Here is a 14,855-nt window from a genome sequence, read left to right as displayed (position 1 = left end):
TCTGTGGACAAAATCGTTGATGAGTATACTATTATTGTCCTCATGAATGCTATCTCTGATACTAATAGTGATGTCAAGGTTGCTATTAAATATGGCAGGGATAGTGCCCCTCTAGAACTAACGCTTTAAATGTTAGAGGGAGGTCTACATATAGAGGGGATGACAAGAACTCAGATGGGAATGGTAAAAAGCAAGGCAATGGCAGATCCAGATGTAAAAGCAAAAACCCTAAAGCTAAATGGAAGTGTTTTAATTTCGGTGAAGTTGGTCATTATAAAAATGAATGTACCAGGCCCAAGAAAGGTGAGGGCCACAATAATAACAATCAAATAGATAACAATCAAATAGAGCATGTTGCTAATATCTGATGGTGTTTGTATCATGAACCATGATCTGTTTTATGCTAATTTTGCCTCTGAGTGCTTCTTTACTAAAAATGATTGGCTAATTGATTCTGGATGCACATTTCACATATTTCCTTTTAAAAATGCTTTCTCTTATCTCAAATCTGTTGAAAATGCTTTTGTGTCTATGACCAATGAAAAGAAGTGTAAATTTTTTGGAATCAGTACTGTGTGTTTGATGTTTGAGAATGATTATGTGCTGACTTTGAATAATGTGAGATGTACCTGATATGAATTACAACTTGTTTTCTTCTACTTGTCTTGAATCCGAGGGGTTTGAGGGTAAGTGGGGGCAGGGTGTTATGAAGATCTGTAAAGGTTTGTTGTGCTTGTTTAAAGCTGTTAAGAAATGTAAGATGTATGTTTGTACTGCTATGACCCTGACTAGTTATGATCACAATGTAAATCTGGTTAAAATAGGTAAAACTCTATTGTGGCATAACAGACTTGAGCATATGAGTCAAAAGGGTTTAAAACTTTAGAAAAGTACTGAAATTTTGAGTGAGTTAGATTACAAAAATGAGCTACCATTTTGTGAAACTTGTGCTTTGAAAAAGCTACATAGGGTTTCTTTCCCTACACCTGTGACTGAAAATATCAGTCATTCTGTCTTAAAGTATCTTCATATGTATGTTTGAGGCCCTGCCTCTGTTACTACCCACTCTGGGCAGTGTATTTTCTGTCTATTGTGGATGATTTTTCCAAGAAAGTTTGATATTTTCTTTTAAAACATAACTATGATGTCTTTCAAACTGGAAAATTTTATTTGAAAATCAAACTGGAAAAAAAATCAAGGTTATTAGGATAGATAATAGCCTTGAATTTTGCAATGCTCAAATGGATTTTTTGTGTCAAAAACATGGGATTAAGAGACATAAAACTACACCCTACATCCCTAAGTAAAATGGTGTTGCTGAGAGGATGAATAAGAATTTGCTTGAAAGTGTGAGATGTCTCTTATCCAAAAGTGGTATTTCAAAGAAATTTTGAGGTGAAGCTCTTTATACTTCTTGCTCCTTGATTAACATGTCGCCTTTTGTTCCCCTAAAAGGGAAGTGTCCTGAGTTTGTCTTTTCTGGTTGAGAACCCAATTTGTCACCCCTCAGGGAGTTTAGGTGTAGTGCTTTCATCCATTACAAAAATGATTAGCTTGATCCTAGGTCCAAGGAAGGTGTCTTTCTTGGATATCCAGAGGGTGTTAAGGGGTATAGAGTCTGGGTTAAGAATGAGCCTGGTTTCAAGGTGGTTATTAGTAGGGGTGTCATCTTCAATGAAGGTGATTTTCCTTGCCTAAAGTCCCCTAGTTCCCCTGCTTCTCCATCCTTAGACAATGAATCTCTCAAGTGAGGTGGAGTTTCAGGGCAATGATGCTTCAACTGAGGTGGAACAGGTATGGAATACTTATCCAGTGAACCCTGACTCAGGCCCCCCTGACTCTCGAGATGCCCAAGCAATAGACAATACTGTTGACAATGAGCCTCATTCCAATAATAATACCAGAAGGGCCCAATCGAATGGTCCCGAGCCTTCTCCTTGGCCGTGGCCTTGACCTTGATTTCATTCACCGAACATATTTGCACAATGAGAGAGACGAAGATATAGACAGTGTTTTGGTATGAAAAATGATCTGATAAAAGGAAGTATTTATAGGTGATCGTAGAAAGATAAAAATTGATAAAAATCTTTTGAAAAGCAACAACCAAAAACAACTGATCTGGAATTTTTACGAATATTTCGAATTAAAAAAAAAAATAAACGGTCGAATTTTGACACCCACTCGCAGGCCAGTGAATGGGCTTCACCGCCCAATGCCAGTGTGCCATGTGGGGAGGGGCCGCGTGGCACACAGGCTAGTCCCCTTCCCCTCCACTGCGCGACAATTGGCGAGATTGTCCAGGTGCAATGCTGGCTCGCCATCGGCTCGTTCCGCCGGGACAAGTCTGAGTCAGGCAAGAGCCACGATGCGGCTACCCTTTTGTTATTCAATTTAAGAACACCAGTTTTGTTTAACAAAGTAATGAATTTATTGTAAATATATCTTCGTGGTCGAATGATTAAAATAATCAATAATTTATTTTAAATTGTTTTTTAAATTTTATTCATTATGTATATAACATAGTTCTTGCACTTCTTTTAACTATCTAACATACAATTATAAGGCTAAAATGAATTCTACATCAATTTATAAGTTGATTGAGCCGCTAGTATTAGGGAAAGACTTTTTTAAAGACTTTTAACTCTTTGTGATAGGCGTGTCACTTTTTTGTGTTCTAATTTGTCTAGTTGGGACATCCCCTAGCAATGGATATAATTTGCATATTTAGGATAAAGACATTAACAGTAAAATTTAGACTTTTGCATAACCCTACGATTGTCAACTTTAATGGACTTTAGTTATATGACGTTATTGTTAGTTCAAATGAAATTTGGAGGATAAATATATATATAGGTTCTTTTCTAAATGACATTAATTTTGTTTGTGTTATAAAATATAAGAAATTATAAATAAATAGAAGAATCCACGGTGCTGACATATTTAAGTCGTGCATTAAAATCTAGAATAATTCGAGACAGAAGATTTTAATTGGTTGTCAAGATGTAGTTGATACATTTTTTGCTTTCTCTCTAGTTAGAATAAATCAAAGACAGGATTTAGTGTAACTTCAATCTGTTATGCAAATTTGTGATATCGGAAAATGTCAAATAACATAACTAGTATTTTTCGTCGACACTAGTATATATAGTGATGTCTTCACTCAAAAGGTCCCCCACGTCTCACACGATTCCTTTCCACTTGCTTTGAACGTGTGTGCGTTATTAATGTAACACCCCGTGTAATAATAGAAATTTAACTGAAAATTAGTTTGGGTGGTGATTAATAATCACTTCATGTATAAAATAAAATGAAAGCATCCATACTCATTAACTATTGGACTAAGACTATCTCCAACCATTTGTACCAAACTCAAACATATTTTTTAAGTATATATCAACACGATGTATGTCAACTAAATGCAATTGATATACATATGTCTTCTGTTGACATGTATATCAATTGCATTTACATGTCAACAGAAGACATACGTATGTCAACTACATTTATTTGACATACAAATGTCTTCATATTGACATTCATGAAGTAGGTTATTGACAGAGTTGTTATTTATCAATTTAGATAGTTATAACTGATCATATCTTAGTATAAATTATAAAAAAAATAAAGAGACAATAAAATATAAATAATTTAAAAAATATATTTTTTATATGTGCCGCGGCTGGCGCTTACACGTATACAATAAATGTTTTGAGGCTCAAACAAGTAAATATTAAATGTGAATTCAATTTGCATTTTCTCTAGGATCTGGAAAACAAATATCTAGATAAGCTACGTGATGATGAAAAACAAATATTGAGCATTAATTAAACTTGTACAGCAAGTTGTGTATTTCTTTCAGAAATAATGCCTTTATAGTTTGGAGACTAGAAAACTTATTTAATACTACCGTTTTAAATCCAATTTGGTGATAGATATAACTAGGAATAGATAAAAACATTTCAAATTAATCTACTATTTCATATAATTCTATTTTCTTTTCTCATTTTTTGAGAGTACGACTTGTATTTCTACTATTAGAAGTTGAAGCCAAGTTTTTCATATTATGTATTATCTTAAAATATTATGTTACACTTAACCATGCATATATTTCTATAATTTATTGAAGTAATTTTTCAAATAATTTTAGTCTTAAAATATGAATAATTAGTAACAAATAAACTAATAATATTTTGAATTTCTGAATGCTTTAAAAATTCGTAATATAAATTTTATTAAATAGATCTTAGTGTTGTATAAAAGAAATAAATGATTTAATATAAAAATCTTAACAACCAGTTAGAATCTAGATACATATCATCATATCACATAATATCTCCTTAGCTTCCTAGCTTAGATTTTTCATGCATTCCGATCACCATATCTCCCTTCAATTGTGTCTATAAATACAGCAATTCTCTTCCCAAACAAAATCACACTTCTCAAAAACACACGACACACACACGCAGAGTAAGAATGTTGCTAAGCAATATCAAGTTTCCTTTGGTAAAGTTCCCCAAAACTAGTAACTATAATCACTTCCCCTTTTCCAATATCAATGAGCTTGGAAATAAGAAGCTTTTGTCAAGTGGAAAAATAAAAGTTGTGTATGATGGATACACCTACTTCAACTCTCCTTCTCACCCTCTTGAGGCAGAGCTTCATCATCAAGATTACAATGCAACATCATCGGATACTGGGATTGGGATCCTTCCTTTTTTCCATGGGAAGAACATTCTTCTCACAGGTGCCACTGGCCTTCTTGGAAAAGGTTTACGTATTTTTTAGTGATATTGTACGTGATATACTGATATACTCCTTCCGTCCCACTCTACGTGGAACATTTCTATTACGGCACAGGATTTTATGTGGGGTTGTTTGTGAGTTAAGTGGCGAGAGTAAAGTAAGAGAGAGTGATGTTTCTATTTTTATGCGTCATTTAGAGTGAGACATCCCAAATGAAAAAATGGTTCACTTAGAGTGAGACGGAGGGAGTATGTTGATACTTTAACGATTTTCGAAATATATGAACGCACAATATTTAATACAGCATCAAATTTCTTTATCCAAACATATGCAATTAGGATGTCCGTAGATCATTTCATTTGATATATATTTTGTGAATTTTTTTTAATAAAAAGTACTCCCTCCGTCCTAGAAAGATTGTCCCATTTCCCTTTTCACACTCGTTTTACAAAAACAATAGTAATAAATAGTTAAAGTAGAGAGAGTAAAGTCAATGTTTTGAGATAGTTAAATAGTAAAGTTGTCCCATTTCCTTTTCACGCTCGTTTTGCAAAAAATATAATAAATAGTTAATGTAGAATTCAAAGTTTTGAGATTTTTTTGGAGAGAAAAAGTAAATGTTTTAAAAAACTAGACCAATAAGTGAACCGGTGAAGATATCGGTACATGGTTCAACTGGTCGAGCCAAAACACTGTAGTATATAACCTAATATATATGTTATACAAAAATATTAAAGTTTATTATTTGATACTGTATTTATGTTATATATACACACACAACACATATCTTATATAAAAACATGTTTTATTCAATCAGTTCTGGTGGAGAAGATATTAAGATCAACGTCTGTGGGTAAAATCTACCTACTGATCAAGGCAAAGGACAAGGAGGCTGCATTAACAAGATTAAAAAATGAAGTGAGTTCTTAATTAGTTCTTACCAATTTCAAAATGCATGTAACTAATCAAGATTTAACATGATACATATGAATTTGTTTAGATAACAAAATCGGACTTATTCAAAAGTCTGGAGGAAGAGTTGGGGGATACCTACGAAGCCATGGTAAGGGAGAAGCTGATACCTATTGCCGGAAATATCTGTGAACCGAATCTGGGAATGGATTCCGAATCTATTGCTCGAGTTAGGAAAGATGTCGATGTCATAATCCAACCGCAGCTTCCACAATCTTGAACGACAGGTTTGTTAATTTTGTTCATTTCTGGTTTCTTGTCCGAGGGATCATCACCACTGACACGAACAACATTCTATATAATCCATCCTTCCGTTCACAACTAATAATCTTTTTTTTTCTTTCATTTTTAGTCCGTATATCAAAATTAGTCCCGTACAGTTTTGGTAATATAGGCATAAGCCATCACCTTTTTTCTTTATAAAAGTAAATATTGAACGATAGGTTAGTTAACTTGGTTTATTTTTGAGTTACATTTTAGGGTTAGGGTATAGATTTAATTCGGTCTATGAGAACAATAAGTATAGCATTGTTTTACACAGTATTACTTCTTTTTTATTCATCTCAAATTAAATACACCACTATTCATTATGGCAGTGAATAAAAAAAATATAGAATATATATGTTATTGAATATTTATATCCAAATTTAATTGAATAAACAAAATATAAATTATACTTATTTAAAAAATATTGTAAATAACCAAAAATACAAAAGGCTTCGAAAGTGCTATTATTACAGGATTCATTTTCATCTTTTTGTTTAATTTTCCAAAGTTGATATATTTCTACTTAATTATCTATATATGGATTCTACATGTAGAAAAATCAATAATGATATGTATCTATGATGCGTATAAGTAGAAACTACGCCTATTGCTTTAAAAGATGAAGAAAAAAGTACACACACGGAATAAAGTAAACATGCCTACTTATTTTAGAGTAATATTTGATAATAGGTATGACTTGTTGGTGGATGCGAACATGAGTGCCCCCAAACGATTGATGAGGTTTGCCAAGACATGCAATAATCTCACTCTCTTTGCCCATATTTCTACCGGTATGCAATTTTCTCTCGTGATAGACTAGTCTTCGAGGTTAAATTCTATTATTTTTTCTATAACAAAAGGTTAATTTAAAATTGAACTGACAGCGTATGTTAGCGGAAAAAAAGAAGGTTTGATAATGGAAAATCCATTTATAGTGGGAGGGAATGGAAGAAAGGAGGAACATTGTGATGAATCATCCGTACTTGACATAATTGAGGAGAATAACTTGATTCTCAAAGCATCATCTTCTTCCTCTACCCAACATGATCTCACCAAAAATCTCAAAAGGCTTGCACAAGATAGGTATATAATTTATTATTCTTATATTTATAGATATAAACACGCCATAAGAATGATTGAAATCATAGATAATACACATAAACCTCAGTTTCTTGAATTAAAAATTTATTATTAATAATAAAACATTAATGGCAAAACACCGAAACCCGCTATTTATACAGCATGGCCTATAGCGATGACTTTGATTCCTCAGCTAGTTTAGCAAGTCTATTGCAAATTTCAGGTCATTCCGACACGAATAACGTTTTCAGTATCGTCCATTGAAATGGCATCATATATTCAATAAACCTCATTAAACTTCATGTATTTCTGATCATTGAGATATAAGCATTCACCTATTTGGATATGATAATGTAACAGAGCAACAATATTTGGATGGCATAATTCATATCACATGACTAAAGCTATGGGAGAAATGGCTCTTGATGAAATTAGAGGGGATGTGCCTTTGCTTATTATAAGGCCTACTGTTATTGAGAGTACCTATAAAGACCCTTTCCCTGGATGGATACAAGGAAACAGGTATTTACCTACCTATTTAAATTTCCAATATTTATTTTTCATTATTTTTAATGATTTGAATTTAGGATGTTCGATCCTGTCATTATAGCTTATGGGAAAGGACAACTTCCAGGGTTTTTTGGAGACTCTCAAGTGATCATGGATATTGTAAGTTCAAGTGAATATTAAATGGAATTAAGAATTGATTTATTGGTCAATAATTTCATTAAGATTTAATTTTTTTTTATCTCAATCAGATACCCGTAGATATGGTAGCAAATACAACAATTGCAGCTATTGCCAAGGAGGGAAACATGCATAGGCCACATCCACAACCTAGGGTTTACCATGTTGCATCTAGTGCTACAAATCCTCTATCATATTCTAATTTTTTTGAATACCTTTTCCACTACTTCAACTCATCTCCTCTTATCCCATCTCAAGAAATTTCAAGAATTAAATATTTTGACAATTTCCAAGATTTCTCTGAATACACAAGAAATGCAATCAATAGGGCTGAGGAGAAGATGAATCTAAAATCCCAAAATCAAGCTAAAGCCAAAGCTGCATATGCTGGCAAACTTTGCAAGCTCTATGAGTTCATAGGGTTTTTCAGTGCAAGGTACAAATTTTTCATACTATGTCCAATATTTCTTGATTAATTTGGATCTGAATTTCTTGATTATAAGATATTATTGTTCAGGTTTGACACGTGGAACACACAGAAATTAATTGAAGAGATGTCAAAAGAAGAAAGAGTTAGCTTTGATGTGGATGCAAGAAATATAGAGTGGAAGAAGTATTTTGAGGAAATTCATATTCCTGGTCTGATAAAACATATAATCAATGGCACTATGTAATAAAGCATTAATTTGTATGCAACTTATTTATACTATACTTATATGTATGAATGTCTTTGGTGTTTCTCAAATTATGGTAATAAGCATCATTATGTGTTATGGAAATAATGTTTTGAAATGGGCCTTAAATTTGGAAACCCAACTAATTAAACTCCTGCAATTGGTGGTTTCTATATATAGCCCATATTGTATATTTACACATATTTCAAATATCCATAGGTCCATTTGAGTCTTGTGGAACCAGTTTCGCTCTAATTTTGTTGGTGTTGTCGATTTCTACGTCGATAAATTGCACTCGAAAACCCAAGTGTGACATGCTCGGACGTATAGAGTTTGTCGGATCCAAATCTAAGACATTGGTCTTTGAAATAGACAATTTATACATTGAGTCATAGACTTTAATTTGGTAGTTCCACCGCATGAAAACATTTCTAGTCATTCTATAACAAAATTTCTAGTCATTCAATAACAAAATTCTTTCGATTGAAGTATAGACTTTGTGTCGGGCCTGTTGGCTATATATGTCAATACATCGATAATTTCTTGACATTCGATTATAATTAAACTTTTCTCAGTGCTCAAAGTTAATCCTTTGTTTTTTGTTTTGTTTGATATAGATGTCACACTTTCCTTTTTTACTGTATTTAATACAAGATGTAACATTTTATTTTTTTGCAAAAATTCTCTTTCATATTAATTAAAAATATAATATATTCTCTCTCCGCTTAATACACAAAGTGACAAAACAACATATACTAAAATCTCGTGACATTATTCAAATGTGTCATCTACTATAAGACGGAGGTAGTATAAAAAATTAAATCAAAGTATAGGTCATGTTGGAAACTTTTATAAAAAAAATCATATTATGAATTAAACTATATCAAGAAATGATCTTATGCTGAAGCTTTACAAAAAATGAACTACATAAAATAAATCATACTTAAAAATGTCCATTTTATGGAAGCACTTTAATAAAGTTCTATACAAATTCTCTTTTGTATTATTAATGGAGTATCGTTTATATATATATAAATAAGTTGGGATCATATGATAACCCCTAAATCACGTAATAACCCTATAACCAAATCTGAACCACACACATTTTCTAATCTTGTGGTTGACATTCAAACTTAGATTTACTTCATAAAAAAAAGCGCGGGGTAAATATGTCATTTCCCTCATTTAATTTCTGAATTGCGCCAAATATCACGTAAAATGATAAAATGATATATGCTAGGTTTATTGCATAGAATGATAGTTTTGCCGGATAGAAAGATACCCTGAGTTGATAAAATGATACTTTTGACTGACTGATAAAATGATAAAATGATATATGTTAGGTTTATTGCATAAAATGATAGTTTTGCAGGATAGAATGATACTCTAAGTTGATAAAATGATACTTTTGACTGACTGATAAAATGATAGGTTTATTGCATAGAATGATAGTTTTGCCGGATAGAATGATACTCTGAGTTGATAAAATGATACTTTTGACTGACTGATAAAATGATAAAATGATATATGTTAGGTTTATTGCATAGAATGATAGTTTTTCTGGATAGAATGATACTCTGAGTTGATAAAATGATACTTTTAGCCTATAAATGTTAGGTTTAGTGCATAAAATGATAGTTAGAATGATACTTTCACCAATAGAATGATAGTTTTGCCGGGTAGAATGATACTTTCAGCCGATAGAATGATAGGTATTTTTGGTGTATAAAATGACATTTTTGTTTAATAAAATGATACTTTTACCTGATAAAATGATAATCTAAGCGGATAAAATGACAATAACCTTATAAAAATGATACTCTGAGTTGATAAAATGATACGTTTACTGCTTTGTGATAAAATGATAGGTTTATTTCATAGAATGATAGTTTTGATAGAATGATACTCTGAGTTGATAAAATGATACTTTTGACTGACTGATAAAATGATAAAATGATATATGTTAGGTTTATTGCATAGAATGATAGTTTTTCCGGATAGAATGATACTCTGAGTTGATAAAATGATACTTTTGACTGACTGATAAAATGATAAAATGAGCGAAATTCAGAAATTAAATGAGCGAAATTTGGATACGTAAATTTTATCATGAGCGAAATGACATATTTACCCCCGCGCTTTTTTTTATGAAGTAAATCTAAGTTTGAATCTAGACCACGTGATTTTAAAAATGTGTGGTCCAAATTTAGTTATAGGGTTATTACGGAAATTGGGGTTATCATTATAATGCACCCCTCTATATATATATATATATATATATATATATATATATGGGAAAATGATCAATACAAAACTTGATCTCAATACAAAATCCTGACCAAATCCTGACCATGAGATTTGACAATCCAATGGTCAATAATTAAACAAAAACACGGAGGGTCATTGTAAAGCAGTTTTAGGTCATATTATAAACTTTGGGTTTGAGGTCATGTTAAGATCATTTCATGTCATCCTTACTATAATGACGTAAAAATAAGCTTACAATGACCTAAAAATGACTTTTGTATGCTTGGTTCTGCATTTTTGTATTAAGAATGGTTTTGCATGGATCAAAACCATATATATATATAGGGTTGTGATCAATTGAGATTTTTTAGCCTAATTGAGAATTGAGATGCATTATAAGCCACTCATTTTTATTAAATGAGTGGTCTAAAATTTGCCACATGGAAAATATTTTTACATTAATTAATTATGAAAGGGCATATTTGTAATTTCATCATATATTTTATTTAATAAATATTTTTTTTATTTTTTTTTCGATTTTTTATTTTTTATTTATTTTATTTATTTATTATTTTTTTTTTCAACTACATATACAATTCATGTCAACTACACACATGTAATGTGTCAACTACATATACAATTCATGTCAACTACACACATATAATGTCAACTACATATGCAATTCATGTCAACTACACATATATAATGTCAATTATAAGCTGTTGACATTTGATGTGTAGAGCTATTGACATTTGATGTGCAGACTACACATCGTAGTTGACATAATGTCTCAGTAGTTGACATCGCGCGAAAATTTAAAAAAAATTTAAAAAAATTAAAAAAAATTAAAAAAAATTAAAAAAATTAAAAAAATTAAATTTTTTTTAGTTGTTGACATTTTAATACGGGTTGTTGACATTTGATATTTTGGCTATTGAAATGAAATGACGATAATACCCCTTAGTTGACATAATCTACTTGCAGTTGACATTTCAAAATGAGTGGCTGAAAATGCATCTCAATTTTCAATTAAGCTAAAAAATCTCAACCTAACAAGACCCTATATATATATATATATATATAGGTATATATATATATATATATATATATATATATATATATCTTTCATATAAAATTGAACATTATAATTTTTTTTATATGGACAATAGTTGCACATAATTTCACAATCCACCGGGCCAGCTCATCGGATTCCTGTTAGATTTGCAGCAGGAAAGATTTATTCAGATAGATTGTATATGATTTACATCTAAACGTGCATATAATGATTTCATGCTCGAACAACAAATTTATAAACACATAATCATGCATTTAATCGAATTCATGACAATCAATTAAACAAATACACCGTAGGAATACAAAGAATTGAATTCAATTACCTGTTGACTTATATTTCAGATTTTGATCTCAATCACCCATCTTCTAATCTGTTCCATTAATTCGGAATTGACCTTTGTGCTTTGTGTGACCAAAGCTCGTCAACACCTCAAAGACTGGACAAGAATTGAGGACAAAAGAACCCTAGGGATGAAAACCTTCATTCTCAAAAATCTCAATCTATAGAGAGTGAGATTGATTTTCCTGAGTCATGAATAACGGTGAGTTATATCTTCTGACTTCTTGGCATGTGGGTTGTATATTTTGTGCCACATCAGAGATCTATGGAAGATTGGATTTGAGTCATAGTATAAGCCACTAGTTAAACTAAAATTAATTTAATTCAAGTCCTAGGTTAAATATTATTTCAGCAATATATAATATTGACTGCTATTTGGCTTTTATTAATTAATATATTTTTTCAAGAGTGGTCTAGTTTAAAAAATTTATTTATTATTCATGTAATAAATTTCAACTAGTCAATTTTCTAAATCTAAAACTTCTTTCCAAACACATCTTATGTAGGGGTGGGTAGGTACGATATACCTTACTGAAACCACCATACCGTAAATTCGGTATGTGACTCGAATTATTTTAGACACGAGAAATACCCGCAAGTGTACGGGGCTTGTGTAGTATAAAACAAGTAAGAGTATCGTATCCCACAAAGACAAATTGTGCAAACTCAAGTACCATGAACCGACTTTAACTACTATCTAGACAACTCGGAAAGTTTGGTTTGATTTTAGGAAACAATTAAACATAAACAAGCTAAAAGCACGCAACAAAAGATAAGTTTCAAATAAGAGAACAAGGTAGAGCATTGGATCCAACTACAACGAACACAATGCAACCAATTCAACAACTCCGATTACCCAATTGAAGTCTCTAGGATTACTAGGAAAGCCGCTAGTCTAGGCTAAGCCCCCTCTCGAGTGCACTCAACCCGTTGGTTAACCATTAATATTGAAGTCGCCTTCTAATACTTCACAATTAACTCCTTAAAACAAAAGACCCAAGACCTCACTCTAGAATTCCTTCTCTCGAATGCAAATTATCTAGGTGTTGTTCATTCTTTTATCACTCTTAATTAGGTATCTCTCGATTACTCAAAACTAGGTCAACAAACCCAATTGGTAGCTAAGCAATTGAATTAAAAAAGCATAAGAATGAAATAAAGGAATCACAAGAGCATAGGTAATCAAAAGTCCTTGAATTAAGCAAAAGCGTTCATTGTAGTCTTGACCGAAACTCTACAAAAGATTTAGCTACTCATATTCAACTCAAATTCACAAGAGGAATCCATAGAAAATGAATTGAACATAGGAAAACTAATGAAGATACTCCCAAGGGTGGATTGAATGGAAAATCGTTTTTGTCTTCAAACTTGATGATTCTGACTCTTTGGCGCTTCAATCTGCTATCAAAACGTCAAAACTACTTTTGGGGCATGTGGAATGTGTACTGAAGTCGAACCCTAGGTCCTATTTATACCCAAATAAAAAAATGCAGCAATTACAACGCACAAGTAAAACGCATGGTCGGGAGTTTTTAAGTGAGAAAACGCCCGGCCCGAGTGTTTGTCTCGGTCCCGATGTTATGCAAATCACCTGACCAGGGAGATTTTCCATCGCAAAATTTTCGGGTCCAGTGAGGATGCCAGGTCTGATGGGGGAAACGCCTGGCCTTCTGCTGTAAAACGCCCGGCCTGATGTAGTGAAGCGCCCGACCTAAGGTTTTTGGTGCCGTTTTTGTCCGTTTCCACCTGTTGTGACTACAAAAACTCGAAAAACTTTTATCAAAACATTAAAATAGGGGATAATAGATGAAAACTCAAGTAGTGTGCTACAAAACACTGAAATATGCACTTCTAAACATCCAAAACATTTGCTAAACTACGAGTTTATCAACTCCCCCAAACTTAAACACTTGTTTGTCCTCAAATAAGAAGAAAACAAAGAAAATAAACTCTTGCAAGTATGTTGGATTTTCATCATTGCCTTGGTAAATGAAAACAAGACATCATGTATCAATAGCATCGCAAACAAGTAAAACTATATCGAACATTGCTTCAAGCTACTAGCATGTATTCCACCTTGTCAATTCCCATCACGGGATATATATAGTGTAAATTTTTTTTTCAACATTCTCTCACACTCAAAGTGTTTAGGTAAAATATGGAACTCTCAAGTCAACCAAAAATGTATAGTTTACCATAGGCTTGCTCCATGTCTAGACTTTCCTCTGCTATGTTGTGAATATAGATCTAAGATCCGAAAGGTCTTTTCTAAAGGTTGTAACGTAAGGCTTTTTGGTTAGGTGAGGAACATATGGCCAAAGTGATTTATAATCCCAAAATGCAACTTAGGCTTTGCCTAAACTACTCCGCCCATGAGTGTTACAAAACTCAGTAGACTTAGGCTTTGCCTAAACTTTTCTCAACTTCCCAATCCTCATATTTTTTTCTCTAACAACTCTTATTCAATCTCAAACTCAACCTCCTTACCCATTCGAACACAGAATTTCCCTTTTCTTCCTTTCTTTTTCTCTCTGTCTCTCTCACTTTTTTTCAAATTTTTGCATGCTTTGCATGTCATTTTTTTTTCTTCTCTTTTTTTTTTCGAAACCTTCTTGCTACAACAATATCCTTTCCCAAAAATTTCTTTTCCTGTGACCCAACAGAGATCCAACCCATAGTTTTGGCTATCAAAGAAAAAGGCTTAAGCTCAAAATTGGCTAGGAAAGGATTATGATTCGCAATTTGGTTCAAGATTAAGATAAGGCTAGAAA

General features: G+C 32.2%; 1 pseudogene; it reads left to right on the top strand.

Moving 5' to 3' along the window:
- Positions 1-4,473: 4,473 nt before the first annotated feature.
- On the top strand, positions 4,474-8,423 carry LOC121774227 (annotated as a pseudogene).
- The last annotated feature ends 6,432 nt before the right edge of the window (positions 8,424-14,855 follow it).

Source organism: Salvia splendens, chromosome 17 (assembly GCF_004379255.2).
Source record: "Salvia splendens isolate huo1 chromosome 17, SspV2, whole genome shotgun sequence".
Classification (NCBI taxonomy): domain Eukaryota; kingdom Viridiplantae; phylum Streptophyta; class Magnoliopsida; order Lamiales; family Lamiaceae; genus Salvia; species Salvia splendens.
This window is presented reverse-complemented; position numbering and strand designations above follow the sequence as displayed.